The 23542-nt window shown below is 35.8% G+C and overlaps 1 protein-coding gene and 2 long non-coding RNA genes across 3 annotated transcripts in view; all 3 read left to right on the forward strand.

Annotated features, from left to right (window-relative positions):
- The window catches only part of LRP1 (LDL receptor protein 1), a 531524-nt gene that overhangs the window by 36840 nt on the left and 471142 nt on the right, over positions 1 to 23542 (forward strand). The gene's annotated exons all lie outside the window — the stretch shown is intronic.
- Positions 4499 to 6360, forward strand: LOC141405763 (uncharacterized). Its single transcript, XR_012413261.1, has 2 exons — positions 4499 to 4910; positions 4951 to 6360. It is a non-coding gene; the product is annotated as an uncharacterized lncRNA (long non-coding RNA).
- Positions 12935 to 14858, forward strand: LOC141405764 (uncharacterized). Its single transcript, XR_012413262.1, has 2 exons — positions 12935 to 13408; positions 13449 to 14858. It is a non-coding gene; the product is annotated as an uncharacterized lncRNA (long non-coding RNA).

The raw sequence follows: 23542 nt of genomic DNA on the forward strand, positions 1-23542 counted from the left end.
GATTCTCATTCTACGGGTCACGAGCATCGGCATAATAGGTCTTCGATCGTCTCCGTCTCCTCCTGATCCTCGCACAACTTGCAGTAGTCAATATCATCATCTCCTTCCCATTTGCATGGCATTGCCCTTACTCGGCAGTGACCCGTTTCAGGTCGGATTTCCCCATGGAAAGTAGATATGTGGTCCTTCGCTTAGAGAGGATGGGCCAGATTTTCTTGGACACCCTACAGCCGGGTTCTTTGTGCCAAATCTGACCCTGGCCCTTTCAGCACCCAGCCCCCTGTTGGTCATGTTTTCAATGTCTGTCTGATGATCCTTGTGTAGACTTCTCGAACTTCTTCCGGTGTCGATCACCGTATAGCACAGCTCTTCCTTGTAATGCTTTTGGCTGCCTACCAATCTCTACGGTAATTTGTCTATTTTGGAAGGTCTTAGACTTATTTTCTGAGTCCCCGGTCATTCAAGACGATCCTACGTTCGGACCTGATTTTTCTTCAACTTTCGCCTTTGAGCCTCTGACCACTGCACCCTTTTCGCTTTATGTTTTGCGATACTTTAGCTTATTTCATCTATCTATCTTATTTTGGATATCCTCTTTATTGGGGTTTCCCAAAACGGTGGTGTGCAGTTTGATGTTGCTGTCGGATTCAGTGTCAGTTTCGCTCCCAGTCTCTGATGGTTGGGTCAAGTTCGTTCTCTCACTAAGCTTCCCTGTCTCCTCCTCCCTTTTCACGTAGGTTGTGTACCTTCGACCACAGATGCCAAGGCACACATATCTATGGGAGATGTTTCCTCACAATGACTTGACGACGAGGTATGACTCGCAAGCAGATTACTAGTGCCCGCCTGTACTGGGTTATTTATTCCCTACACTATACCATAATTTTTATTAATTTTTTCTTCTTCCATATTTGGTTTTTTATTTGTTTTAGGGGAACACCCCGTAGTCAGTTGTTTGTCCGCAGGAAACTTAAGGTTTCCAGAGGTAGGTGATTGTGCAACTCTACCTCGGTCAAGCCATGTCACATAGTGATTTCCCTCGTTAAGGGCAGTAGTAGGAGAACTTACAAACACCCTCGGAACTTGTTGATTTAACAAGTCCCTTAATTATGGGAACGTGTTGCGCACTCTCTCAAATTATTCTGATACTCTTTTATAATTTGACATTTCAGTGCGAGACGGTGATACAACTATTCTTTTATGCGTTTCAGCCTTTACATTCCCTGTTGCCCTTCCTACATTCTATGTCCTTGCTACGTACTTTTTAATAAGAAAACGATTTCAGAAGACCAGGAGTTGACAAATTGACTGTTGGGTTGTTCGTTGCTTTTAGATTTTTACCAAATTTGTGGGCAAATTGCTGATAACCACAAACAAGAATGATTGGTCAGTAATTGTCCTGCATTAGATTCTGAATCCCTCCCATCTTTTCATTTGATTTGGAATTGATAATTTCAACATCGATTTTGATGTTTCTATTGAAATTCAGCACCATTGCATATGTTATTCTCATCATCATATTCTTTATTCACACATGACACATGCACTGCAAATATTGAGGCCGTTCACAAAACAATAACAACAACGTCGATTCAATCCTCACTAACATCCAACACACAAATAGTGCGCAAACTACCCTGACTGTAACTTTACTCATGTTTTTATTTGTTCAATAAATTATGTATGAACTAAAATTTACATTTGCCCATGTAAACACAACGAATTTGTAGTACGAACTCTGTGTGCCCTGATTTTTCAAGTTATTGCAATACATACGGGGTATATGATGGCGGTATTTATGTGTTCGTTCATATGTTGTATGCACGTAGTTCGGCGGTTTTGAAGTGGCCTCAAAATAATGCGGCTTATGTGTACACACGTACATATGAATTTTGATTGTATCAGATATTTGACGGTGATCATTAGATCTACTTTGTGCAGAAAATGTCAAGAACCATCATTATTTCATCTCAAATATCCAACATTGGTTTTTATGATTGAATGCATTTGAGAAGGTCATATATTCAATGATTCTGTGACATCAATTTCAAGTAGATAAATAAATACGTATGTATGTACGTACTATGATGTTTTTAGATCTTTGAAGAACATTTTGACTTTCACGACAAGGATAAAAACAATTATTTTTTATCAATCGTTTAACTTCAAAGTGAACATAGTTAAGAGTATCCAGAATATCCTGTAAATCTGGGAGGTTATCTCACAACTTAGTACGCAATTCATAGCGTATGCTTAGGTATTTTTGATATTTGCAAAATGCACATACTTATGTATGTATTAAAATACCATAGAATTGGCTTAGACTCTGATCCAATCTAGAGTCTTCTGACATTAAAGACACGGATTAAATGTAATATCCAAAAAAGACTACGATCTTCTCACTTATACACACACATAAAATTACCTCGTTAACAAAATGCTCTCGTAATATTTTTGAAAAACCTATTAAAAATACGCTTATAATTTTTAGCATCTCTCTCACGTTCAGTGAATGTTGACTGATTTATTAATGACCAGTCATCCGTCCATCGCTGAAGCTTTGTTCACCATTCTGTCTAGCAATTGCAAAAAAAAAATGTCCAGTCATTACGTTTTCCATGACCATATTTAGTATGGAATGGTTCGACAATAAAAATCATTTTTAATTCATATACAAACGCAGCACTCTATAGCAGGGCTTTCAGTTACTAAAAGTTAGCTGGTGGCAACATTGCAGTTAATAGAAAACAAAATCCCTCCTGCACTTATTGAGCCTTTAGTACGGTTGTAACGTAATCTCTTATACCCTATTTATTTGTAATAGAACATTTGAGTTGTTAGCCATACTAAAAATAGATTTCAAACCACACTAACAAACCAAACAATCACTATATCAATCTTATTTATATAGTTCGCATATACAATTTTTGAATGAACAATGAATGAATTGATTCATATTTTGCAAAATATAATAGACATATGTATGGGGAATTCCAAGTGAAATCGGACAGTTCGGAGAAAAGTAATTTTTGATTTCAATTGTTTTTGGTTCAATTAATGCTCCTAGCCAACAGAACATTTTAGTATATTTTAAATTTTTTTTTTTTGACCAACGGTACAGAGATATCGGCTATTGAAATTATCACATTTTTAAAGAACTATGTCCAAATAAATTCTCATAACTTCTTTAATATTAGTCCAAATGGGACCATCTTTTTTTTGAATTGTTTGTTTTTTCATCAGCTATCGAAAGAAATACTTAAAAGAGAAATGCACAGTGGGCTTCAATGCAATTTTCGGGATTTAATATTTAAAATCAATTTTTAAATATGATTGTACCCTTCGATTTTTTCAAAAAAATTATATGTTAAACTACGTTCAATTACAAAAATTTTAAGCTCTAAATCGTAATGGGATGCGAATAAATACTATTTTTTCTGAATTTTTTAAAATTTGTCAATTTAATTTTTCCTTTATACCTTTGTCTAAAATGTATTATTTTATTAAAAAAATTAAAAGTTTCATTTATAAATATTTGTTTTGATTTTATATTTATGAATTTATCTCAAACATCTTAAAAACTGCGTCATTTTTCGATTTTGAAAATGCATCAGCGAAAATTCCATTAAAGCCCACTGTGCATTTTTTTCTATTTTTTATGATAAATATATAACATATAATGATAAATATGTACTCTTAGCTTCAAAAATACAGGAAATACAAATTTTGGACAAAGGTATTAAGGAAAAATTGTATCGACAAATTTTAAAAAATTCAGAAAAAATAGTATTTATTCGCATCCCATTACGATTTAGAGCTTAAAATTTTTGTAATTAAACGTAGTTTAACATATAATTTTTTTGAAAAAATCGAAGGGTACAATCATATTTAAAAATTGATTTTAAATATTAAATCCCGAAAATTGCATTGAAGCCCACTGTGCATTTCTCTTTTAAGTATTTCTTTCGATAGCTGATGAAAAAACAAACAATTCAAAAAAAAGATGGTCCCATTTGGACCAATATTAAAGAAGTTATGAGTATTTATTTGGACATAGTTCTTTAAAAATGTGATAATTTCAATAGCCGATATCTCTGTACCGTTGGTCAAAAAAAAATTTTAAAATATACTAAAATGTTCTGTTGGCTAGGAGCATTAATTGAACCAAAAACAATTGAAATCAAAAATTACTTTTCTCCGAACTGTCCGATTTCACTTGGAATTCCCCGTATATACCTTGTTTATGTTTCATTCAAAAAAGAAATCAGTATTTATTACTTTATGAATTAGGTTCATAAAATGACAAAAATCTGAACATTGGAAACAACAGTTTTTGAACACTATTCATAAATTGAATGAGTGTTATTTTTTGACGATATATGACTCTGTTGTAATGGTCGTTTTCTGAAGTTTTCATAATTTTTTTTCATTAATTTTTTTCTACTCCTTATTTTTACCTTTTTGCGTCTTATTTTTCCAATGGTCATAATAATCAGAATAATGAAGAATTTTTTCTTATACCAATAATTTATTTTTCGAATAATTTGTATATTTTATTTGATTTGTAACGCATTGAGTGTTGTTAAATTCTGCCACATACGCTTATGGTTGCCCATGAGCTAAACATAAACATTAACTAAGCCAGTACAGTTTGATAGTCTTAATCATGTGATAATGGTTAATTGATACTCAACTAACCAACAAGACATTTCGTTTCTGCTAAAAGTTACAAAGAACTTCCTTTTTGTATCGACATCCGAATAATTAACATCAAATTTTCTCAAACAAATCTAAGTTGCTATCTATAAAAATCCCGAACATCTTTTGAGTTATAAATTAATCAAATTTCACAAAATATCTCAAGTTTCCGATTGCCGCATATCCCAAACAATATTTTTTGGAAAATATAAGTAAGTAGTTTCTTCAAAAAATTCAATGAAAATTCAATAGAAAACGTTGCTGTCTGATAAAAACTTCGATCTTCTGGGTCCAATGGGACTAGGTGGACGTAAGCACGAAATTCCAACCTACTTACGTACCACATCGCTCCCCACATATAAATTATTACGTCAACAAGTGAAACATTATTGACTGCGTGGATTCCACTATTTCACAAACTGTGGAAAAAACTACATTCAGCAGACAAAATACAATTTATTCGTAATAAATTGGCAATTCCCGAAAGAAATACGTTCTCTGCAATAAACTACAAAAGAAATCGCCGCAACAGCACACGTTGTCACCACAAAATATTAGTTCCTTTCTTCTGTACAGCAGGAACAGCAAAAAATTATAATCGATTAAGTCGGCAATATTACTTCTGCCATCCATCCAAAAGCAACAACAACCTCAATCAAAATTGTCTCAAATTTGTCATTCATTGAACAACAACAGTTTAGCAGATCGTCGATCGAAAGGAGAATCCCCAAAAAGTCAAGTTTATGGCCCCACAAAAATCACTGCATAGCAACAAGAGCGGAGTGTGCACTGTTGGAGATTATCACATAGTTTATCACAACAAAAAAACAAAAACCAACCACCCTAGATTTTTACTTGTTGCTTTCATCGTCATCATTTAAGTACAGGTCACTGCAATTGCAGACTAAACCACGATCAATACAAAGTTGAAATTCGTAAAGTAATTACTAAGCCCAAAAAACGGGTAATTCCATTGCAAATAAGTTAAACCATTATTTAAAATTTGTCATTTAGTAAGATATAAATAAGATCACCTGTGGATTCATCATCATTATCATCATATTTACCAAGGCAATATCATAATTACGTATGCATTTCAAATTTTATGACATCAAGCTGAAAAGGGCCCTCTTCACGCCGATGGATTAAACGTAATTTGGTGAGTAATGTTTTATTGTTTTTTTTTTATTTCTTTGCTTTGGTTTTTAATGTGTGATCTTATGATGAACCATCGATAAGTGTTAAAAATTTTTGAAGTCAATTACTTTATTCCAAGTTAATGATAGCTAGATATTCATTTTTTTCTTTTGGTCTGTAAAGTCATTCTGATTTGTTTCGTTTGTTGGTGATAAATACACTAATCTGTATATGAAGGTGAATGTGATTAATCTTGATTGGAAAATATAGCCTTACAATTGGAAATATCTAAAACAAAACCTCACAAATTACCCTTTTGTTCATATATGCCAGAATAACAAATCAGAATAGAGCTATGCAGTTACAAATTTCTTGTTAATATTTAATAATAATGTTCTCATTAAGTTTATCCATTTGATATAAAATTAAGATGAATTGAATCTGGAATACCTAATAGCAGGTTATTTAACATAGTTAAAATCTCGTGAACTTTTTATAATAAATGTCTCATGTATATGAATATAACCATGTTCTGTGAATAGATTTTTTTGAATGGGTGTTTCGTTTCGTGAAGGTAATGGAAGGATGGTAATATAGTTTTCCTTATTACATTTATTTTCGGGGTTCTATAAAACAACCAATGCCTGTAGAACCATTGGCAGGGAGGGTAAAGAGGCACCGTTCTCTTCAAACATCTAGAGAACCTCTCCAAAGATAGGCAATTGAAAGGATATGTTTTTTTAGTAACAACGGGGGCAATTGTATTTGCATATGGCCAATTTTATTAAGTTGTAAAAGTAATAAACCAGGAGTCTAAAAAATATTTTATTGTGTCGTACCCTCAATCTATTCTCATTGAAAAGGACACGAACCCCCCAGACTGTTTGCTAGCCCTATCAATGGCTCCTATGTCCTCTTTCGGTGTAGATTTTGAATTGATCTTCTCAGTTTACATAGTCATGGAAATTGGTACGTTACATAATAAAAGATGGCGCCCATCGTGGGGCATAATGAACTATAACATTCCATTACAGGTTCAAAATATTTTCAGATCCTGTAAAAGGAAATTAAAGTACCTGTTCGTGGATTTAGATTTTTATTTCCAAGGAAAAGGTATTGTAAAACTATTTTGCTGTTAAAAGCATTTAGGTAATGATGTTTGCTATGCTCAATCAATAGTATTCAATGTAGTTTTCAAATCTATAAGCATAAGGTTCTTATTTAACTAAATTGATGATAGCTTTGACAAGTTATATTTCGTTGCCTTTCAGGAAAGTAGTTACTTGAGTCAATTATATCGAGGGAACTAACCGTTTGGTTCAATGACTTATAAACTTCCTGGTGAAAATCATTTTAGGAATTTGATGACCTTTTGTTTCTGTACTTAACAGCGATTTTCATTATAGTTTCGAACTTAGTCATCAGTGCTTATTGGGAAGCTGGAAAATAAGACTTTGCTATTTTGCGGATTCTTATCCGCCAACTGATAAGGAAATATGAAAAGAAGTTAAATATTTCGACTGGTTTGTTCTGAGTTATAATGAGAATAATTGTATTGTACACCCATAGCCCAATTCGTATCCCTATATCCTTGAAATTAAGCCTTAGTATTACCATTTTTTTCAAAACCCACAGAAACGGAACACCAACCAAATATAATTTTTTTTATTTTTCTATCTTGTTTACCATATCTGGAATCAGCCGATATTGTAAAGTTTGAACAATTTTGTTATTTATCTTATATAGACAAAAAGAAATAATGTCTTTAGAAAGAACTCCACCAAACACTAAGTCTAGTGCCAATAACCCCATTGGTGAAGCTTCCAATTTCGATCCCATCCTTGATGTTGAATCGACAGCCACCAATGACTCTTCAATTTGTCTCATTTGCAACGAACCCTTGATCAAAGGTCAAGAATTTCTTTCGTTAAAACAATGCTCTCATACATTCCATAGGACGTGTATTGAGAATCATTTGTCCTCGACGACAGAGTGTCCAACTTGTAAGATGCCCTGTATGTTATCTGATGTAACAACCAATTCTATTAGTTCTAAAACTCTTCCAAGCAATTCCTATAGAGGAAAAGGTCGTGGCGCAATGGCTAAGCAGTACAACACAAGGTACGCTAAAAAGAATCTGTTCCAAGAACAAAGTAATTTGCTTGATAGCAGTGTAGATTTGCAAGGGGCCGCAGGTTTGTCTCCTACTCGGCCAACTCAAAATAATGATCCTTCGCATAACAAAGATCGGCCTATGCCACCAACCAATCTAACTAGTTCTATAGATTACAACGAAATTCAGAAGATGGTAGAAACAAGTCTGTGTAGTTTATTAACACGAATGAACATATTACCCACCATAACAAGCCAAAACTCTGGTAATCCAAATAATGTTCCGAATATTCAGTCTGACAACAAATCCAAGAATGCTAATAAACGCAATTCTCAATCTCGACCACAACAATCCCAGACACAACCACCACTAACACTTCCACCATCCTTACCACCTCTACCCCAAATATTACCCCCATTGTCACAAGGACAATCCCAATACCAACAACGATCGTCAAATCCGCCCTCCCCTTTTTTTATATCTAATGTATCTCTTCAACCAGACAAAATCACTACAATAATCCAAAATTGGCATCTAAAATTTGACGGGTCTCCGACGGGTTTGACAGTTGACGAATTTTTATACCGGGTCACTACGTTGACTGAGGATACATTTAACGGAGATTTTTCTCTTATTTGTCGGAACCTCAACATTCTTCTATCTGGAAAAGCCCGTGAATGGTACTGGCGATACCGGAAAAATGCCAATCCAATCGTATGGGAGGACTTTTGTGACTCCATCAAATTTCAATATCGCGATTTCAAGACCTCATTCGATATTCGAGAGGAAATCAGAAATCGAAAACAAAGGATAGGCGAATCCTTTGATTCTTTCTTCGAAGCTATCACTTCCATTCATGACCGCTTACCAACACAAATGCCCGAACTTGAACTAATCGAAGTTTTGACGCGGAATCTTCGCCCAGAGATACGACAAGAATTGTTGTATATTCCGATTAATTCTATAGCCCACCTTAGAAAGTTGGTTCACATTAGAGAAAACTTTTTGAGCGATGATTTTGTGAAGAAACATCTTTCCAATAGGCAAGCTAGTTCATATCCAATTAAAAGACAAATCGCGGATATTTCCGACTATCCCTTAGATTCATGTGAAGATCAGTCCGAAGCAATTGACGCAATTCAAAGTATCCCTAATGAATTCCGTTGCTGGAATTGCGATGAGCAGGGTCATTTCTGGGAAAACTGCGTAAATGAAAGAAAAATATTCTGCTATGGCTGTGGAGCCAAGAATACTTTCAAGCCAAACTGCGTCACATGTGCTGAGCAAAAACCAAAATTTCAAAAGAATTTTCGACAGGGAAACTTCCCGAAGAAAAATCCATAGCCCAGGGAATTGTACAAAAATTTTCCCCAACTGATGATTTTAATGCAAACGATTCCAAAACCAATGATATTCAAGATAAAAATCCTGAAGATAAAGGACAAAATATCTTATCTTCAGATGCTTTCAAAAAACCACGTCCCCACACCGACACTTCTAAAAGTGTTTTACAACCAGTTTTTCTGAACAAATCGTACCCCTTTGCAGATTCTTCCAATAGCGTCCAAAACCATTTAAGGCTGATCTTTCCAAGACTTCCATATCATAAACGGTATGAAATATATATGGAAAGAAGAAATGCAATTTTTAACGAATCGGAAAAAGTTGTGGCATCAATTCAAAAACCGAAACGCTCTACGCTACGGTATAGAAAATATTTTCGATTAAAGAAAATTGCCAAAAAATTATTAGTATCTGCAATCATTTCCAACCCTTCTGATAACCGTTTCTACGCTCAGGTCTCATTCCTTGATTTTACTGAATTTGGTCTTCTAGACACAGGCGCCAACATAAGCTGTGTAGGAGCTGATCTAGCTGAACATCCTTTTCACCATTACTCAAATTTCGTCAAGTGCAAATCGTTTGTACGAACTGCAGATGGCCGAACCCAAGAAGTAAAAGGTTGGATAGAGGTAGACATATCTTTCAAAGGCCAGATTAAGCAAATAAAATTGTTCATTATACCAAGCATTTCGTCTCGCCTCATATTAGGAATCGACTTTTGGCAATCATTTAATTTAGTACCCAATATAATAAGTACAATTGATTTATTTGAAAAGCCTTTGAATCTGGATGGAATTCACTCCATGATTCATAAACCCGATTTAGACAAAGATGGATCTGAAACTGATTCCGGACCTATTGAGCATTACTACCCTTTAACTTCTGATCAACGGTCAAAATTAGATATAGTTATATCAATGTTTCCGAACTTCGAAAAACAAGGTCTCGGCCGAACAAGCCTCATAAAGCACAAAATCAATATAGGAAACACCAATCCTATCAAACAACGATTTTACCCCGTATCTCCCGCGGTGGAGAAAATCATCTACAAAGAGGTTGATCGCATGTTAGATCTGGGTGTGATTGAGCCGTCGAATTCCCCATGGAGTTCGCCCATGAGGCTAGTGTTGAAACCAGGAAAGGTCCGTCTATGTTTGGATGCGAGGAAGGTAAATTCGGTAACCCAAAAAGATGCTTACCCCCTCCCCAACATAGATGGAATATTCGCCAGGTTACCAAAAGCTCATTTAATTCAAAATTAGATCTCAAAGACGCGTATTGGCAGATCGCTCTAGAAGACGATTCTAAGCCCTATACCGCCTTTACTATACCCGGCCGTCCATTATACCAGTTTGTGGTGATGCCATTTGGACTTTGCACGGCTCCCCAAACAATGTGCCGGTTAATGGACCAGCTTATTCCACCAGATTTGAAAAATTGTGTTTTTGGGTATTTAGATGACCTAGTGATAGTGTCAGAAGATTTTAGCAGCCACTTGGAGGTACTGATGCGAATTGCCGCTCAATTTAAGAAAGCCAACTTGACCATAAATGTGGCCAAGAGCAAATTTTGTGTGGTCCAAGTAAAATACCTTGGTTACATTATTGGAAACGGGGGCATAGCAACCGATCCCGATAAGGTGACGGCAATTCTGAATTGGCCTGTTCCCAAAAATTTAAAACAGTTGAGAGGGTTTTTAGGCTTAGCAGGATGGTATCGACGCTTTGTCAATAACTTTTCCACAGTAGTAGCCCCGATCTCTGATCTTGTGTCTAACAAGAAAAAATTTTGCTGGACATCGGAGGCTCAGGAGGCATTTGACAAAGTGAAAAAGTTGTTGACAACAGCACCCGTCCTAGCTAACCCCGATTTCAGCAGGAAATTCTTCGTTCACTGTGATGCCAGTAATTACGGAATCGGCGCGGTTCTCGTACAACTAGACGATGAAGGTAACGAGAGGCCAATAGCATACATGAGCCGGAAACTCAATACCGCCCAACGTAATTACAGCATCACGGAGCGAGAATGTCTTGCTGCAATCGAGGCAATTCACAAATTCCGCTGTTATATTGAAATGCAGGAGTTTGAGGTCATTACAGACCACTCCAGTTTGTTATGGCTTCTTAAACAACCTGACCTAAGTGGTCGACTTGCTCGGTGGGTTTTCAAACTCCAATCCTACAACTTTGCGATAAGCCATAGAAAAGGAAAAGACAACATCGTACCCGATGCATTGTCTCGCATACCCGAGCACGAAATTTCATCTCTCCATATCTCAGAACCGGAAGTAGACCTCACATCTCCTCATTTTAATGACATAGAATATCAAGCCTTAAAAAACAAAATAGTATCCAATCAATCCCAATACCCGGATCTAAAACTGGTGGATAATTATGTGTATATTAGAACAGAACACTACCGGGGAGAAGAGGAGCAAGAAAACATGTGTTGGAAACTTTGGATTCCGGAAAAACTGCGAAAAGAAGTTCTAAGCAGAGCTCATAATTCGTCTGTTTCCGCTCATGGAGGTATGACAAAAACCCTTCAGCTGCTCAGACGCAATTTCTTTTGGCCAGCAATGGTGAAAGACGTCCGAGATTACGTCCGAAATTGTGAAACATGCAAAACGACAAAAGCACCGAATTTCACCATGAAACCGCCCATGGGAAACCAAATAATTTCGTATCGCCCATTTCAAAGGCTTTACGTGGATTTTTTGGGTCCCTACCCTCGAAGTAAGACCGGTTATATAGGCCTTTTTATTGTGCTTGACCACTTCAGCAAGTTCCACTGGCTTTGTAAGCTAAGAACTTTTAAGTCCAAATCTATTATCGATTTTCTAGAGAGTCAAATCTTTCATGTATATGGAGTCCCCGAAAGTATAGTGAGTGACAACGGTACTCAGTTCCGAGCGAACGATTTTAATGCGTTCTTGACATCGTATGGAGTCAAACATATTTATACGGCTTTATATTCGCCTCAAAGCAACGCCTCGGAAAGGGTAAATCGTTCCCTCATAGCCGGAATAAGGGCCTATCTTAAACAAGACCACCAGAAATGGGATGAATCCATAAGTGCCATTAGCTGCGCATTAAGAAATTCATACCATGAGACAATCCGAACATCTCCATATCATGCTCTATACGGTATCGATATGGTAACGCATGGTTCGACATATCAATTACTTCGGAACCTACAACTTCTGAATGAACCAAGTTTTAAATTAGCCAAAGATGATACGTTATACCTTAAGCGTTTGGAAATTAAGAAATATATTAAAGATGCCCATGATAGAAATGTTAGCCAATACAACCTAAGATCAAAACCACAATTCTTTCAAGTAGGGCAAGAAGTGTTCCGACGAAATTTCGCACAAAGCTCAGCAGAAAAAAAGTTCAATGCTAAGCTATCACCCACGTTTATAAAGGCCAGAGTAAGAGAAAAAGTCGGAAATAATTACTATATTTTGGAAGATGAACAAGGTAAATTGGACGGCACATATCATGCCAAGGATATTCGTCCATAAGTCAAATTTTTAAACACTTCCTTCTTCCTGCTAATTCTTTGTACCATAGGTACAGAATTATCCGGTTTGTAATGGTCGTTTTCTGAAGTTTTCATAATTTTTTTTCATTAATTTTTTCTACTCCTTATTTTTACCTTTTTGCGTCTTATTTTTCCAATGGTCATAATAATCAGAATAATGAAGAATTTTTTCTTATACCAATAATTTATTTTTCGAATAATTTGTATATTTTATTTGATTTGTAACGCATTGAGTGTTGTTAAATTCTGCCACATACGCTTATGGTTGCCCATGAGCTAAACATAAACATTAACTAAGCCAGTACAGTTTGATAGTCTTAATCATGTGATAACCATGGTTAATTGATACTCAACTAACCAACAAGACATTTCGTTTCTGCTAAAAGTTACAAAGAACTTCCTTTTTGTATCGACATCCGAATAATTAACATCAAATTTTCTCAAACAAATCTAAGTTGCTATCTATAAAAATCCCGAACATCTTTTGAGTTATAAATTAATCAAATTTCACAAAATATCTCAAGTTTCCGATTGCCGCATATCCCAAACAATATTTTTTGGAAAATATAAGTAAGTAGTTTCTTCAAAAAATTCAATGAAAATTCAATAGAAAACGTTGCTGTCTGATAAAAACTTCGATCTTCTGGGTCCAATGGGACTAGGTGGACGTAAGCACGAAATTCCAACCTACTTACGTACCACATCGCTCCCCACATATAAATTATTACGTCAACAAGTGAAACATTATTGACTGCGTGGATTCCACTATTTCACAAACTGTGGAAAAAACTACATTCAGCAGACAAAATACAATTTATTCGTAATAAATTGGCAATTCCCGAAAGAAATACGTTCTCTGCAATAAACTACAAAAGAAATCGCCGCAACAGCACACGTTGTCACCACAAAATATTAGTTCCTTTCTTCTGTACAGCAGGAACAGCAAAAAATTATAATCGATTAAGTCGGCAATATTACTTCTGCCATCCATCCAAAAGCAACAACAACCTCAATCAAAATTGTCTCAAATTTGTCATTCATTGAACAACAACAGTTTAGCAGATCGTCGATCGAAAGGAGAATCCCCAAAAAGTCAAGTTTATGGCCCCACAAAAATCACTGCATAGCAACAAGAGCGGAGTGTGCACTGTTGGAGATTATCACATAGTTTATCACAACAAAAAAACAAAAACCAACCACCCTAGATTTTTACTTGTTGCTTTCATCGTCATCATTTAAGTACAGGTCACTGCAATTGCAGACTAAACCACGATCAATACAAAGTTGAAATTCGTAAAGTAATTACTAAGCCCAAAAAACGGGTAATTCCATTGCAAATAAGTTAAACCATTATTTAAAATTTGTCATTTAGTAAGATATAAATAAGATCACCTGTGGATTCATCATCATTATCATCATATTTACCAAGGCAATATCATAATTACGTATGCATTTCAAATTTTATGACATCAAGCTGAAAAGGGCCCTCTTCACGCCGATGGATTAAACGTAATTTGGTGAGTAATGTTTTATTGTTTTTTTTTTATTTCTTTGCTTTGGTTTTTAATGTGTGATCTTATGATGAACCATCGATAAGTGTTAAAAATTTTTGAAGTCAATTACTTTATTCCAAGTTAATGATAGCTAGATATTCATTTTTTTCTTTTGGTCTGTAAAGTCATTCTGATTTGTTTCGTTTGTTGGTGATAAATACACTAATCTGTATATGAAGGTGAATGTGATTAATCTTGATTGGAAAATATAGCCTTACAATTGGAAATATCTAAAACAAAACCTCACAAATTACCCTTTTGTTCATATATGCCAGAATAACAAATCAGAATAGAGCTATGCAGTTACAAATTTCTTGTTAATATTTAATAATAATGTTCTCATTAAGTTTATCCATTTGATATAAAATTAAGATGAATTGAATCTGGAATACCTAATAGCAGGTTATTTAACATAGTTAAAATCTCGTGAACTTTTTATAATAAATGTCTCATGTATATGAATATAACCATGTTCTGTGAATAGATTTTTTTGAATGGGTGTTTCGTTTCGTGAAGGTAATGGAAGGATGGTAATATAGTTTTCCTTATTACATTTATTTTCGGGGTTCTATAAAACAACCAATGCCTGTAGAACCATTGGCAGGGAGGGTAAAGAGGCACCGTTCTCTTCAAACATCTAGAGAACCTCTCCAAAGATAGGCAATTGAAAGGATATGTTTTTTTAGTAACAACGGGGGCAATTGTATTTGCATATGGCCAATTTTATTAAGTTGTAAAAGTAATAAACCAGGAGTCTAAAAAATATTTTATTGTGTCGTACCCTCAATCTATTCTCATTGAAAAGGACACGAACCCCCCAGACTGTTTGCTAGCCCTATCAATGGCTCCTATGTCCTCTTTCGGTGTAGATTTTGAATTGATCTTCTCAGTTTACATAGTCATGGAAATTGGTACGTTACACTGTTTATAAACAGTGGGCCAACATTATAATTGTCCTTTCTTCCAAACTGACAATATTTGTTTTATTTATCATCTAACTCAAAACTGTTGCTTTCAACTTCTATGGTTGCTCCGATTTACTAGACGTCTCGCCCGTTGATACCCTAAGCTTGGTCTTATCGCCGTTTACTACCAGACTGTCCTTGAATACTCCTGTTACTTTATTTATGGTTGGACGCATGATGTCAGTGTCGAGAAATAATATTTTTTGTATGACATTTTAATTCACTTCCACATCTCGCAAAACCACCAACAGTATTGCGACAGATCGAAGGTACTTAACTGGTTGGGGAGATTATTTCGCAATTTATCTGGGTACCGCGTGCCGGTGGTTTGGAGCACACCGATAGCTTCAGATTTTCTTAAGTATTGCTTGATACTCCAGAAGTAGCCCGAAACACTTGAGTCTTCCCCAGAATTCGATGAAAGATGAGTTTTGGTCAATGGTAAACTTGCCAGGTCCTCCTCCTCCTCTTGCCGAATGGTGCTAATTGGTTGATGCATATACATATGTCCCTTATCAGGGGTTTGCCCCGTCCTGATCAAGTCAAAGACCCTTGGACAATGAAATGGTCCATTTTAACTTTTGTATGAGTGTATGAGTGCTCCAATTGTGCCCTAATTTCAAGTTCCAGTAACCTTTCCATTGTCTTTCATAAAAAGGGCGATAGACTACGTTGTCTATAGTAATGATAAAATGTGATTCGATTACCCCGCTTTGGGGTTGTAGGTCGTCGCTTCCTCTTTCCATAGACCAGATATGTTCGAGAAACGCAGACAGACCTTAAAAATCTTTGCTACGACTGCTAAGAGTGGTTTGCTGGTATTATACCATCCGGAACCGGCGATTTGTAAGACTGAAAGCTGTTAATCGCCCATTGAAGTCTTCGCGGGCTAGTTACTCTATCTTTCAGTTGTTCATTCCCTACAGTTCGGGTTTGGTTGTGACTTGTTATAGGCAGGACACCATCAATATCCGCACTACCGGGAAAGTGAACCCCTGTTAGTAGATCAAGAGTTTCTAGTCCATAGTTTGTTCAGGGACATTCGCTCCGCTTGATACTAGCTATGGATTTCGGATCCTTAGATAGCGAAAACTATTCGCTTTACTAATTCGCTCTATTGACTATCTCAACTAACCGAAGGTGATTTGACGGGAGTCCTCATAGAAAGTCAGGGTAGTATTGTTTAGGAAATCCACGGCACCCTCGACTTCCACGATTGTATGAAGACCATTGCTTCCGCACAATTTTGGGATTGAGTATAGAGATTTGGAAAAGTATCATCATGTGATACGAGAAGGAACACTTTTCAGATACCCTCCAATTATCTATATCAGAGTCATCCATGTTGTTGACGATTATATAAATAACTTTTCATCTTTGTGTTTATTTCAGCTTGAGTCCATATTTTCCCGTTTTTTTGCGTACTGAGTCTATTCGTACAGAGGTGATGTCACTCCTATTAAGTTCTTTTTGACAACTATAACCCTTGTACCCATTTGAGGCGAAGTCTTGTCGCTTAGGCGACTGAACTACATTGCTGAACTACAGCAATGTTGATATCTGAGGCCTAGAGCATTTGCCGTAGTTCAACAGCAGCAGTTTTGCAATTATGCAAAGTTATCTGCAAAAGGCTAAGCTAAAAATCTTCTAACATCCCATTAGGGGTAGGTAATAAAAATCAATAATCAATTTTTTGGATTTTTGATTTTGGCCTAAAACTAAAAATGCAATTTTTCGACTTTCGACATTTTTATAACCGCAGAAAATCGATTATTCATCGATTTTTTCTTTTGATTTTTTTGATTTTGATTTTTTAGCTACCAGAAAACTGTAAAACCGCCAAAGTCAACTAAATACTATGGGCAAAATCGAAAAATCGATCACAAGATAATCGATTTTGCGATTTTCACTCCAGTCAATATTCGACTTTTAAATGTTTGACTATAAAAAGTCGTGACTCGAAGGTCGAGTTACCTATCCCTACTTCCCATCCGAAAATCGACGTTCTGCTTCTAGACTAACTACAGATGGAGTAGGATATCATCCCACACGGGATCACAGCAGGAGGGACCAACACTTACCGGACGAGGTGTCCTTTTGTTAAGCAATTGTGAGAGCTGGCGTTGTTATGGTGTGCAATGAATCGTCTTCTCTTGTTCGTTTTTCGAATTTCTCCGGAGACTTCAGACAAACAAATTGCGGTGTATCACTCAGAATTGACTGCCCTACGCTGCTCAAACGGAATAGACACCACATTGCCAGTTTTGCCGAAGAAACAGGTGACCATTTGCCTCAAAGTGCTTCCTACATGAACAACTTTCATTGGATTTGGCTTGCCGATTGCTGTCTTGTTTCGGAGTCATAAGCATAGATCCATGATTCGTCACCTGTGATGATCTTATGAACGTCTTTTGAAGTACCGCGATCCTATATTTTATACCCTCAGTATTTATGCTAACGAGAGTTCAGTTCGAAGATGGGACCGGCCTCCAACTTCCCGTACTTCCCCCCAATATTTAAAAAAATTTCACTAAAATAGTATGCACGAAGTCTCTTGAACAGGCAACCAATTTGGCCCAAACTATAGATCTCCTAATATTTTGTCAAAATTTAGTTTAACTTCTAAAATGGCACATCCTCCACAAAAGTTAAACATTTGCTTTTAAATGCAGTTTAGGGTCTGTTCGAAGACCCTTTGAAAATGTATACCGATGCTGTTCGTTGTGGTCCTGTTTACAGCCATATTAAGTTTTTTTGTGCACAAGTCCATGCTTCCTGGCATACTGGTTCAAAAGGTATACCATGACCCACTGAACTGACTAGGGGCGCGATATCTATCGAAAAGATATGACTTCCAAAATAAGATCCACTTCAATAATTGGCTATGTCGGTCCATTCCTTCAAGTACCTCCTTCGCAACACTTTTGAACTTTAATCCTAATCCACATTTTTGTCGGCAAGTTTGAATGTACAAAAAGACCCACGAAATTCTGAAAAGACCCTAAATACATTCGATCTATCCGTAGATGAACGATTCAATTCACATAGGCTGAGGCTATATCTCTGTCGGCAAAGCCGACTGATACTTTTTTATTTGCTTAACATTTCTTTGCACCAATCGACAAGAGTTTTTTTTTTGAGCGATTTTCAGCTTGTGCTGGGTCAAACGAGAAGAGACCTTTTTTACGGTCTGGTGGTGCTGGTGGAAGAAATGCCCAAGGATGGCTCTATCTCACGATATGTTACATGATGATCTTGAATTATCAGTTCATGCACGGCATCAATGTTTTCTGGTACAACGGCCGTTTTTGGGCGACCTTCACGACCGTTGCCTTTGAGCGGGCGTCGGCCACGATTGAATTCATTAAACCAGTTTTTTGCGGTGATATAGGATGGTGATTCATCGCCACGCAAATATTTAACTTCATCGAGGTACTCTTGTCGTGATAATCTACGTCGAAATTTTGTAGAAAATGGTCAGACAAAAATGTTCATAAGTAAATTCCATTTTTTGGCAAAGTGATTTTATTCAGGTCACTGTGACAACGCAATACATGGTCGTACGTGAAACCGTACTGAGTACGTTTATGCTAAAAAATATCAAACTTTCTAATGTAAATGTTGCCTGGCCAAAAACTTAGCTAGTATCCCTAGCAAATGCCTTGGATCTCCCACAAACTTGTTCATTTTGGTTTTATGACTTGGTCTGAACCTCATGTTTTTTTGCTGGGAATGGGTATAAACTGGATTAAAGCGTCAACACATACTTTTTGCCGGGGAATGGGCCGACATTGTTATTGATTAGTGTCAACCGGCCATTACTAAAATCACCTTAGGACTTTACAGGGAATACAATCGACGAAAATTTCAGAACAATCCTTGAACAGTTTTAAGCACTTAATCGAACATTTTGAACTATTGTGACCCAGAGGATTGTCTTGTCCTTGTTCGAGCACGATTGATGGATTTTTAGAGTATTTCGCCAAAATTTGATGCTTAATTCGTAAGTTATCGAGACCATCAGACATTTTATTTGGCGCCGACAGGGTTTTTAGAGTCTTTGAACCTTTATATCAGGAATTATGGAATTCTCCTCTAAAAAAAATTAACCGTCGTAACAGAGATTGTGAGCACAACATGCTGTAAAAATTTGCAAACCAATTCTAGAAATGTTCTTAAACTTCACTTTTCCGAACATTTTTGTGTGGAGGTACCCGAACATCCCAGAAACTGATCTATATCTGAAAGAATTGTTAATATTTAGTATTCTGTAAACATGAACACGTGGAAAGGGTTTCTCAATCCCAACCTATTCTAATGAAGGAGAGTGTACATAATTATAACGTAATCTAAGGCAATGAACTGGAAAAGCTTAGTTAAGGTAGGGTAGATACGAACTTGTTTGATATAATGAAGCAGTATAGCCTTTCATTCGAAGTTAATTCGTTTGCAAATTAATAAATAAAACAATGACTACACTGATGTTTTTAATCACCGTTGTTAGGCTTCCGATACAAAGTTGCTGCTGTCAGTCACCATGACTAGGTAAGTTGGAGATAAGTAAACAGAAATACAAAGTAATGTTGTTTTGCTTTAAGGGTATTGTGCCGCTTAAGCATGTCTCTGGAATAGTTAATAGCTTGTATTCGCAATAATTTGCATTAAGTATTTAATATTTATGTATGTGCACTAGGGTTATGACTTTTTTAAAACCTCATATTCCTGTATCATGTTTTGATGAGATTTTGTCCAAGATTAGATAAAATCTTAATTATAAGGTGAATCGATAAAAAGGCTCACGCACAAAAAGCAGTTAAAATTTTTATATATGAGCTTTTTGAAAAATTATTGGAGTCACTTTAAGAACATATATACAGTCTGTCGCAAAAGTTAGTATACACCGTTGAAACCAAAATGTATTAGGGATAAATATCACTATAACTTATTGAAAACAACAAACAATTAGTTTTATTTGATAGAAAAGAAGGTTGTCTTCCGTAATAAAAATTAAAAGTGCGCAATATTTGCATACATTAGCAAATGTACGGTTCGAATCCCAAAAAGGCCAAAATTTATGTCGCAAAAGTTAGTATACAAACGAGGATCCTCGTGGAACTGTGTAAAAAATTCTTGATATTTTTGGACAAAATGAAACTAAATCTGTACCTAAGATCATAAAGAGTATATTAATTGGTTTTAATGGTAGTTATAGTACTTATAGTAACAAGTCCAACGTACACTGGATCGTAAAATCCAAAAAATTGGTCATCTACAAATATAACAACTGTGGCGACAAAATTCCGGGCGTTATGTCTTGTTTATGAACTTTAAAGCCATGAAATGCTCAGAAAGTCTCCAAAGTTTCAATATGGGGTGATCTTGATCGAGTTTCGACTTGTTCCTTTTGAAGAAACGGGAATTTCTTGAAGGAAACCCATACTTTTGAGGCCGTTGTCCTTTTAAAACATGTAATAATCCTTAATCCTTACTCATAAGGACTTTCCTTTTCAGTTAATTTTCTCACAAATTATGTCCCTTTTCACATTCCCACCAAAAATAAATAGTAGGAGAACCTCAAGTTCTGGTGTAAGCCCTACAGTGATACTCCACCACCACAGAAGGATATGATAGCTAATTTAAAATTTTAATACAGAGCTTTGACTGCTGTTATAACACATGGATTGTGCAAAAACGTTCTGAAAAGCTATGTTCGCTTCACTTAGGACCAAAATACAACTAAATGGATCAGTTAGAAGTAGTTCATTAGACATTAGTAGTAAATTATACACTAGGACACGAGAAGCATGTCCGATACTGCTGAAAGGCCGGTAGGACAGTATAACTGTAGGGCTTACAACGGACCTTGAGGTTCTCCTACTATTTACTTTTGGTGGGAATATGAAAAGGGGCAACATTTATGATAAAATTAACTCAAAAGGAAAGTCCTTATGTGTAAGGATAAAGGATTATTACATGTTTCAAAAGGACAATGGCCTCAAAAGTATGGGTTTCCTTCAAGAAATTCCCGTTTTTTCTAACAGGACAAGCCGAAACTCGATCAAGATCACCCCATATTGAAACTTTAGAGCTTTTCTGAGCATTTCATGGCTTTAGAATTTATAAGCAGGACATAACACACGGAATTTTGTCACTACAGTTGTTGTATTTGTAGATGACCATTATTTGTGGATTTTACGATCCAGTGTACGTTGGACTTGTCACTATAAGTACTATAACTGCCATTAAAACCAATTAATATACTCTTTATGATCTTAAGTACAGATTTAGTTTCATTTTGTTCTAAAATATCAAGAATTTCTTACACAGTTCCACGAGGATTCTCCGTTGTATACTAACTTTTGCGACATAAATTTTGGCCTTTTTGGGATTCGAACCGTACATTTGCTAATGTATGCAAATATTGCGCACTTTTAATTGTTATTACGGAAGACAACCTTCTTGTCTATCAAATAAAACTAATTGTTTGTTGTTTTCAATAAGTTATAGTGATATTTATCCCTAATACATTTTGGTTTCAACGGTGTATACTAATTTTTGCGACAGACTGTAACTCAAAACAAGCTTTAAAGCCACATGACATAACCAAAATGAAATGAGCTTTTGTTTCTTACCAATTTTATCGCCATATCATTTCATATACATATATCATTTTATATGATATATATCACTTTATTCCATATATCATATCAATTAAAAGTGGTTTGTGGAATATTTAAATGAAATAAAATGAAGGAAACCCCCCTTCGATTGTACATGTGTATGTATTGGGAAAGTGATTCCTAGACAAGACACTAGGTTGACTTTATAAAGAAAAAGACTTCAAAAAATATATGAAGTAAAAATGATTGTATAAATAGAAGTTATCAAAATCAGTCTTTGTCTTCTAGCCATTTACATTCAAATATGCCTGATGAGTTGACTTAAACCATTAGCGAAATGATCGTAGCATATTGGTTGGGTGTGTGGAACTTCGCTAGAATTCATTTTTCAATACAAACTCCTTAGGCCATGTTAGCTCGATTATACGAGGGCGGTTCGGAAACTTCTTAGCCTATCAATGAAAGAGAATAGTTAGTTTTTCAAACATATTTTTATTTTTCAATATAATCTCCTGAAACTTCAATACACTTAGTCCAACGCTTTTCTAGCAATTCTATCCCTTGATTAAAATATTTTTCCTCAAGGTCTTCAAAATAGTGGTTTACAACTGTAATTGCATCTTCATTTGAGGTAAAACGCTTGCCAGCAAGGAATTTTTTTATATTTGGGAACAAGTAAAAGTCACTGGGAGCTAAATCAGGAGAACAAGGTGGGTGGTCAAGCAACTTGTACTTTAATTCGTTGATTTTAGCCATTGTTAAAACACTCTTGTGCGCTGGTGGGTTGTCTTGATGAAAAATTATTTTTTTGTGTTGTAAGCCAGGACGTTTTTCTCGAATTTGTACATTAAATTGATCCAAAAGGTTGCAATAGTACTCTGAATTTATTGTTTTACCCTTTTGCAGATAGTCAATCAATAAAATACCTTTGAAGTCCCAAAAAACCGTTGCCATAACCTTACCAGCCGATTGAATCGTTTTTGCCTTCTTTGGGGCACTTTCTCCAGCTTCAGTCCATTGTTTGGATTGTTCTTTTGTCTCTAGAGTATAGTAGTGGATCTATGTCTCATCAACAGTTATGAAACGACGCTTAATATCCATTTTATTTCGCTAAAAACTATCCAAACAAGCATGAGAAATGTTCATTATTATGCGTTTTTGATCGACTGTTAACAAATGCGGCACCTAGCTATCAGAAAGCTTTTTCATCTGTAGTTCTTCATGCAAAATTAAATGGACTCGATCATTTGAGATGCCCATGATATTAGCAATTTCACGCACTTTTGTTCGTGGATCATTTAATACCATATCATGTACTTTGGCTACAATTTCTGTTGTTGTTGCTGTTTTTGGACGTCCACTACGTGGTTCATCTTCAATGCTTGTACGACCACGTTTAAATTCAGCAACCCAATTTTTTACTGTTGCATATGAAGGAGCACTTTCACCTAACACATTCACCATATCATTATGAATTTCTTGTCCCGATAAACCTTTTTTATGTAAATATTTAATGACAGCACGCATTTCTAATTTTTCTATTGTAAAAAAATTGCGGATGCGTCT

Source organism: Musca autumnalis, unplaced genomic scaffold (genome assembly GCF_047663935.1).
Source record: "Musca autumnalis isolate F117 unplaced genomic scaffold, ASM4766393v1 scaffold_5, whole genome shotgun sequence".
Lineage (NCBI taxonomy): Eukaryota > Metazoa > Arthropoda > Insecta > Diptera > Muscidae > Musca > Musca autumnalis.